Source organism: Corvus brachyrhynchos, unplaced genomic scaffold (assembly GCF_000691975.1).
Source record: "Corvus brachyrhynchos isolate BGI_N302 unplaced genomic scaffold, ASM69197v1 scaffold246, whole genome shotgun sequence".
Classification (NCBI taxonomy): Eukaryota; Metazoa; Chordata; class Aves; order Passeriformes; family Corvidae; genus Corvus; species Corvus brachyrhynchos.
Window position 1 is genome coordinate 1,264,651 of NW_008238447.1, and position 8,819 is coordinate 1,273,469.

General features: G+C 42.6%; 1 protein-coding gene across 1 annotated transcript in view; it reads right to left on the reverse strand.

Annotated features, from left to right (window-relative positions):
• SOX5 (SRY-box 5) overlaps nt 1–4,261 on the reverse strand; it is a 601,783-nt gene extending 597,522 nt beyond the window's left edge. Inside the window, exon 1 of the mRNA XM_017736702.1 lies at nt 3,922–4,261. The gene's annotated coding sequence lies outside the window, so the exon portion shown is untranslated. The remainder of the gene's footprint in view (nt 1–3,921) is intronic.
• Nucleotides 4,262–8,819: the final 4,558 nt, after the last annotated feature.

An 8,819-nucleotide genomic window follows, 5' to 3' on the forward strand; every position in this document is an offset into this window, starting at 1 on the left:
TAATTCCCAGATTCTTTAAGACCAATAATTAATGTAGAAGGAGATGGCAGAAAATATGGGGGGAAAAGACATCCCATTTACTGGTTAGAGCTACTCCAAAGAAGAAAGTTCACATGCTGAAGGACACTGGCAATGGGTGTGGTCATGAGGACAAAGAACTTGACCGAAGAGAAGCGCCTGGTATTTACAGTTTCCAAGTACAAAAACACAGTAAGAAAAAAATTTCTATCTCCTGAGTGAAACCGTGAGGTTGTACCATTCGATCTGAGTGTACGAGTATACCATATTCTCTAGGAAAAAAAAAGCCTTGGCATCAAGCCCCAGCTCCACTCAGAAGTGTGAAGATAGTTTTTGTGTGTCGTGCTTGGAAATAAATGAGTGGATTTTTCCTATAGCGTAAATACAAAGAAAAATAACTGGTTATGTTCTTGTTTATTTAGGGTTACAAGTCTTCAAATTGGTCGACATTGTAATTAATTAATTCTTGCAAAACCCATGAGTGATGGTTAAATCTGTACGTCCTTAAACACAAGAAAGCCGAGGAACAAAAGGTCAAGAGACTTCCCCAGCACGGCAGAGCACGGTAGAGGCAGAGCGGGGCCGAGCTCATGCTCTCTGTGCTCTGCCCCACACTCACCCCTGCACCTGGGTGGGCCAATGCTGCTCTGTTTAAGGACCACTTGGGTGCTCAGCCAGGTGACTTGGGCAAAGCCGATACAACAATACCCATGCAGGGCTCAAACCAATGGCACAGATCCCACGCTGCCTGGCCTGGCTCTGCCCTCTACTGCCACGGCACTTAGGCCAGCACACACACACTCATGCACGCCCCAGGTACTCCCTGTACATCCAGCCTGGACAGTCTGTGGGCTGGCCGGCATGCCAAGGCAGACCTGCGCCCCGGACTGGGCAGGGTTCTTGTTCTCTCCCTCATGCCCTGTTAGAACCCAGGTGTCTACACTCACTGGGGCTGGCAGATCAGGTGAGCACTTTTCACCCCATCCACATTTCAGCAGCTGAACCTGCCACACTAGAGCAACAGGAACCCTGGGAATCCCTTGCCTCCAGAGACTGAGATAGGAGAATGGCTTCTGCCACAGGAATTGCCCTCCTGCCCAAAGCAGGGATCAGGGACAGGAGGAGAGACATGGTTTGGGACAAACTTGACATAACCAAGTTTTGCAAAAAAGAGAAGGAAAAATAGCAACTGCCAGGAAATTCAGAAACATGAGTGTTTTGTAGGTTTTGTTAAAATCTTCCTTTTCCTCCCACATGTGCTTCCAATGGAAAATCAATACCAGGGAGAGAGAAACTATCTGGGTGTTCAGCAAGCATTTCTGACCTCAAAAAAAAATGTTTAATCCGGCTTTCACTTTCCCTGTTTCGACTTCTTACAAAAACAACAAAATATCCAAACATGATTTTTTAATGTGAAAACATTAAACAGCCAGATCCTTGAGGAAAGTAAGTGATGGAAACAGTTCCACTGGATCTACAGCAGAATCTGGCATAAAACACGCACAGAGAGAGCAGGGACACACGTGCTGATCTTTGAGTGTAGCCGCCTGTGTATTTAGGCATGAATACCCATAACAATATCCTTTTCTTTTAATGATGGGTGAATTTTTGTGCAGTTAAAAAATAAACCCAACTTTCTTCTTGTAGAGATATAAATTGGCCCCTATATGAAAACACATATATTTACACACACACGTATATATTCTAACTGAGAGCAAGGGCCAGGCTTTCACACGAACAATACTGTCAAAGTATTTTACCTTTGCAACCCATCCTGCTACTATTTATACTTACTGCTACAGATATCAGCAATTGTTACCTTGCCTCCTCACCCCTCCTGGACACCATGAGAATGACAGAGAACGGAGTCTCTCGGTAGCACTTTCATTCCCAGCAGGAAGCTCAAGCGTTTGTGATATCCATTTTGATACAAAACCTAAATTAGGCCTCTGGAAATAGGTAATGCATAAAAAGAAGCATTTTTGTGCCACAAGATTATTATTATAGGTTACTGTTAACCCTTGGGAGATGGAGGTGAGTCCTGCAGCTCCCCACTGGGTTGAATATTTGCTGAGAAATCACAAGCACTACCTAAGCAGATATTTCAGGTGTGCTCCATGCTAAAGAGAACGATCCTGTTGACCCATCATATTCTGATAGCCAGTTTGAGAGCAAAGAATTGTGAGTTAAACAAAAAGGATCAGCACAGCATGCACATGCTGCAATTCTCCTGTGCTAAGAAAAGATTTAAAAGGGGCTGGATACAAGGACAACTGTGGAATTACAAATGCAGAGATCAAACAAACAAAAAAATACTGTATTTGGGAACTACCCAAAACACACTTTGCTTCTTAGCTCCCTAAAGTTCTTCCTTATGTCAAAGTTTCCACTGGGTCACAATCTAGTGAAAAGAAACACATCATTCAAAAAGGAAAATATAAATCCAAACCTTTAAATATTTTGTAGTTTTCAAGTTTCAAATCACTGCAGATTAAAGTGTCAGGGCTGGAAGTCTGTGTGATTTATCCCACCTTCACAATTTCAAAACATAAAGCCATACAAATCGTAAGTTAACTTTTTATCTTCAGAACCACCATCATCCCTGAAGTTTGGAGAACTGGTCAATAATTCGGATTCAATGAACCAGGCTATCTTGCACTAAAGCTACACCACCTCCTGTTGTGATACAAGTTGGCCTAGCATTACTCATTGCTTGACTTATTCCCTTAGCAAAATGAACCACACAGGAAATTCAATCTGTATCTGCCTACACGATTAATTCAAGTTCAGCTTATCCTAAGCATTTCTCTTTCCTTCAGACATGCAGACTTCAAAGGGCTATAAACTGTGATATTAAACACAAAACCAACTGCATGTAAGTAAGTTTTCACTAAATATAAATAAATATTTTAGTAAACCATGGTTGCTACTTGTTAAGCCTGGGAAAAATGGAGCCTTGCTGTAACCTGGAAGACAAACTGGATCTCAGAGCCTCACACATTCTCCCATTCAAATCCCCATGCCCTCTATACCTACAGGAATAACAAAGGAGAAGCATTCCAATAACCTCATGCAGTAGCAAGGCAGGCTGCAGTTCTCCTAATAAATGTAAGCTTTATAGCTCCTTCACTCCAAAAGCCTCATTCTCAGTGATTCCTATACACTGAAGGGGAAGCCCTGTGGAAGAGGTGTTATTTCACAGACCATTCTGACTCTTGCACTGGCGACCAGAGCACACAAATCTTTGCACCCCTATGTGGGTAAACATTCATAAAAATATCCTCCTATCAACAGAACAGTTCACATGGGCTACAACTCACTGTGAACAGCAACGAGCTTTCCGTTTGGCCTAGAGATTTTCCTACAGCCATGGAAAGGCACGGGGAGGAAGCCAGAAGTCCTAGCTGCTCCTTTTCCACTCCACCATTAGGTTTGGCATAGCTTTTCCTAGACAGCCCTCTTTGCTCTAGCAGCTCTGACATCTGCGCATTGCATTTGCCCTGTTGTGCAAGCAGGACTATTTCCTCAGAGATAAACAGAAATCACCAAGCCCACAATGCCTGACACAAACAGACTTCAGATCCAAGCTTCCTTGGGTAGCCTAGACCATCCTTTTCACTTGCAAATGTAAAGCGAACTTGGCAAGACCCAAAGGGGAAAAGAAGGAAATTATCTTAATAAAGAAATGGGAATGAAAGATCTCCCTCCCTCTTGCAAGCATGCTTTTTTGAACAGCTATTTGAATCATCCCTGCTTATAGACAGTCCCACTTCTTCAGCAATGGAAAAGCAATACAAGCATCCTGTCATCTGATCCCCCCAAACATTCTGTAATTTAATGAGAGCAGGCTCCTCACTGGGCTCTCAGACAGAAGTTTGCCCACATGCCTTTTGAAGTACGTACCTGATTTTGCCTTTGTCTGCTATGCTCCTTTTGCAGCTGCATTCCCAGGAAAATGTTTCTATGCCCACTTTCCCCTGTTGTTTTTACAGTCTGCTCAGAGATGGATTCATTGCTGGGTTTCAGCAGTTACACTTCTTCCTCAGTTGATGCTTCCTTTTATTTATTCTGAAATTTCCAGTGTAGAACAAACAGGAATACCACCTTTCTAAAATTACTACTATCCCACTGTCCTCTGATGCAACATTAACAAGAGGCAATATTCTCCAAAGCTATGAAGCATATACTGCCCTAAATTACATTGCAGTTGCTGCCCTGAGCTTACACATTTTTGAATAGGAAGGCTCCCAGGGATCTCTCTCTCTGTTCTGACTGCATTTACTGCTTTAAAATATTTTTAACCCAGACACTGAAGTGCCAGCCTAGCAGCCCTTCATGCTAATCCTAGCCTGGGTGGCTGTTCTTAAGGGAAAGCATTCAAAAATTGTAGCAGTGCATCAACTTTGACCCTTTTCACTTAAAACATGAGACTTCTTTTTTTTTAGGGAAAAAAAAATTAGATTCCAGAGGGAATCACTGAACTCTGACCTGCTTAAAATTAGTTTTGTTTTAGTGCCTGTGTGGTGACTCAACAGGCCAATTTTCCAGACACTTAAGACTTCTCTGCTCCTGAAGATTCCAGTTCAAGTCCTGGACTCACTGCCTGGGGTCGGATCAGAACACTTTGTTCCAAGGCTTCAAGCAGTGAATTCCCAGATCGCCGTACCCTTGCCAGATGCTGGCATGCTTGGTAATAAGTAGGGCTGCAACCAAGCTAATTATATTTTTTTTTTAAATCTGTGAAGAGTTTTGCTTGCAATACATATGTTAGACCAAAAGAATTTCCCTTCAAAATTCAGCAGTCAAGAAATGTTTATATGGCTCTGATAAACATTTCATGATAAGCTGGATTCTTTCGGGGGGGAGGGGGAAGATGTGTACTTTGGTTTTAACAGTGCAGCAAATAATTCTCAAATAGGGTCTGACTGAGTGTATCCATCTCGCTGGGAATAACTGATTTCATTTTTTTTAATCTGTCACAGGCATTACAAACACTAAATGAGTCACCATAGACTCCTATGCTGCAAAAAATAGCATCACAACACTTCATTTGCTCTTCAACAGGACTTCAAGTGTAGTGCCTGGTATCAAAAAGCCTTGTCAGTTAACAAATTAAAAAATCCCAAGAAATGACACCCCAACACAATATCTTAAAAAATTACTTCCTGCAGAAGTTAACAACACCCAGCAAAGCAAAGCTCATCTAGGAGCAGTAATTTTCCTCAATCTCAACAGAATTTTTCAATTTATTCTTATCATTAATGCTCTAGCATATACTTCGTATCTTTCATCAAAGGATCTCAAATGATTTACCAAACAGCCCCAGAAATCTCCTGTAAAGCAAGTGAGCACGATTATCTCAATTTATAAGTACTGAGGAATTAAAGCAAAAAAGATGCTAAGAAACTTTGGCCATGAGGCAAGAAGAGCCAGACCCAGAGACAGAACCTAGGTGCTGGTCCATATTAAATGGCATCTGTTACATTTCCATCCCTGTTTCACAGTGACTATGGGAATAAAAGCTATGCCAACGCCCGTAATCACTTATTTGACAGCTGCTAACCCAACGAACACGAAGGCAATTTATACACCGTGCCCTAATCTGTCTGGATTTGATCATGTATGAACACAGCACTAGTACTTGCTCCAATGTAATTCTGTGTTTTTCCAAGTAAGAATGTAGCTTTCTTCCTTTTTCAGAAACACAGCAAGGCACTAAAAGACAGAGTTTTAACACGCAGTCATCAATATGCTGTTCTTACAAATACGAATGTAAAACAGTAATAACACAAACAATGATGCACACAGTGCTGTATCAACAGCATGACTGCCTTCTGCCCAGAAAGCCCTCCTTCAACCTAGACATGGCAGCTCCCAGGACAGAGAGGCCTGGCCTTACGCCCCAGGAGACAATGTCAGGACAGCCAAAGGGAAGGGAAAATCTGTGACAACAAACAGGGACTCTGGCTTGTGAGCATCCTCCACATATTTAACCTCAAGATCTGCCTGCCCCTGATGATCACAACTGGTGACCACAGGACTTGAAAAATACCCAAAGAGGGTAAAAGTTTTGAACCTTCTCCACTAGAAGCCAAGCTGCTGAGCCAAGGCAAACAGCAGTGTCTAATGTAAAGACATAACTTATGCTTGGTGGTCCCTGTCAAATGGCCAAGTCATGGTTTCTGTGCCTGAGAGGACCTCCCAAAGAACCACCACGCATCCCCACCAATGAACCTAGTCTCACAAATTCCCACCATGCCTTCTCCGAGGAGAACTGTCACTGGATTGAATCAATGTGAGCTAACTAGGTTATTCATCACCTGCAAAAAAACGATGCTGCTCAGAGCTTTTTGGATACAATGGTGAAGTGAAGAAGGCTTTCTTCACCGCCTACGCAGCCTGGGCTCAACTCTGCAAAACAAATTTGAGCCGCAGTCAGACTCAATGTCAGACTTTTGCCAGCTGAGCTCCCTCTCACTTCCTCAGTTTCAGGTCATCTGAATACCTTGACAACCTGTGAGGATAAATCAAGCACAGAAGGTGTTTAGGAACTAAACACACATGTCAGGTGTTTCTACAAAACCTACACAAAGTTATATCGAAGCATCCCAAATTCCAAATCCTTAACAAATATATCACACATTTTGGAAACGGTGGGCAGGGACTTGAAACACAGCCGCAAAAAATGAAAGGAGACAGAGTAAAGCTGGGAGGAAAGCAGGAGAGAATGCACATTTTTTGCTCTGGAGGACAGATCAGTTGCATGAAACTAATCTTCACTGGGGTCGATTCTTTGAACAGCTCTAATCTTAAAGCAAATTAAACAACACATTAATACAGGCAATCACTGATCTGTTGATCCCCATGCCAGAAAAGGGCTGCTGGGACTCGCTGGTTAGGCCTCCTGCCTGATGGAAGGACCTCACCCAGCAATTCCGTCTAACCCCTGGTACAGCAAAAACCAGGGCCCAGGCGCAGACCCTGCTGGTCCTCATCTTGCACTGAGAGCATTAGAAACTGAATATTCCCACTTCCCATCTGGCCATCTTCCCTCAGCCACACCGGCTCGGGACCAACATGCCCACAGAGCGGTGAACAGACCCATGGCCATAAACCATTCCCACAGTCAACATCTGGTTCTGCCACCAGATCCATCCCACTGTATGTCACATGAAAACTGTTCATGTCATTGACTTCTTTTTAAGAAACTATTTACTCAGGCTCTTTGATCTTCCTCAGCGCCAGCAAAATTAAAGCCCCCATTCAGCGAAGGGCTTAAAACATTTGCCAGATTTTAGGCACTGAAGAAGACCTGCTAGCTACAGTGGGACTAAAGGGCTTAAAGCCAGGCACATTCGGAACCATGTCAGGGCCAAAATCCCTGCACAGCCATTCAAAATGCATCCAAGGCTTGCGCTTTGCTTCTGGAAACTTTATTCTCACTTTACATATAGTCAAAACCTGACAAGAGCTCACTGTCGGATTATGCAGGAAATCTGCAAGTTTCACCAAGGTGTGATCTTATGCTTTTTCACACATTATTGTATCATGCTGCGCCAGAACACTAACGTATGCACAGTTCTAAAATAACTTGCATTATTACAGCCCAGCACGGCAAACGGCACTGAGAAGCCAACACACAGACCTCCAGAGACTTGCTCCTCAGTGACTTGCAAACTGATAAGGGGTCACAATTCATTTCTTATGGGGGGGGGAGGATTTAAAAAAATTTAAAAAAAATAAAAAGGAGAAACAATCCAAACCAAACTCAGCATTTCAAAACCTTTTCCCCCATTTCTCTCTCTTTCAAATGAAATTGTCAATTTTCAGATTTGTCTTTGGTCACGTCAGGGTGGGAAAATGGGATTTAATAACATTTAACTGACTTGCTATCAAGAAGGAAACATATTTTTCTTCTCTCAAATTTGAAACCGACACTTTCTTTTTTTTTTCTGTTGGCCTACTTTCTTTTAAGTTGCTTTTCAATTATTTATGAAAATGCAATAATGCATTACTTTGCTGTGCAAATGTTTAGAAGAAGGAGATAGTGTCTTTCAAGTGAAAAAACCCCATACATGGCCATACAGGGGTTTATTTAGAAGCACATTGCAGGTGACACTTTATAAAAAACAATATGCTTTCATTTGCCTCCCAACACACATCCCCATTTTCTTTAAACTGTGTGTTTGAGTCAATGCAAAGAAGTCCACAGCTCCACAGAAACACCCCACTCATTGCTCTCCTGAGCTGGAGCTGTAACAAACAAAAGCTCTACATGGGAAACTGTACAAGGGGCTGAACCAAAGCCTATTAGGACACTGAAAAGACTCCACGCTTCCTGAACAACCTAAGAAATGACAAAACCTTGTCCCACTAAATAAAGGAAACTAATAGCAAAACTCTCAACGGTTCAGTCAGATTCTTTTTTCTTTTTTAAGTTTTTTGCTACTTTTTTACTTGAAACAGCTGGATTTGGAAACTGCTGTGTTCCAAGCCCATAGAACATCACTGAACACCAACTGCTGAACTTCTTTCTGCAATTTTCGAAATCCCATTTGGATGCACACTCAAGTGGCTAACCACAGGCTCACTACCTCAAGGTTTTAGCATCAATAGACTAAAACAAATAGCAAAGTCTGCCTTGACAGCAGCAGCTACAAAACCAGGCCCATAGCGCTCCCCTCCCATCTCTCAGGCTCTGCTCTCACATGTACAATTTCGGCCTCAGAAGGTGACTTGTCCCTGACTGTCAGTGGGAAGATGCACTGTCAGTGGGAAGATGTTTCTCTGCAACACTTTCT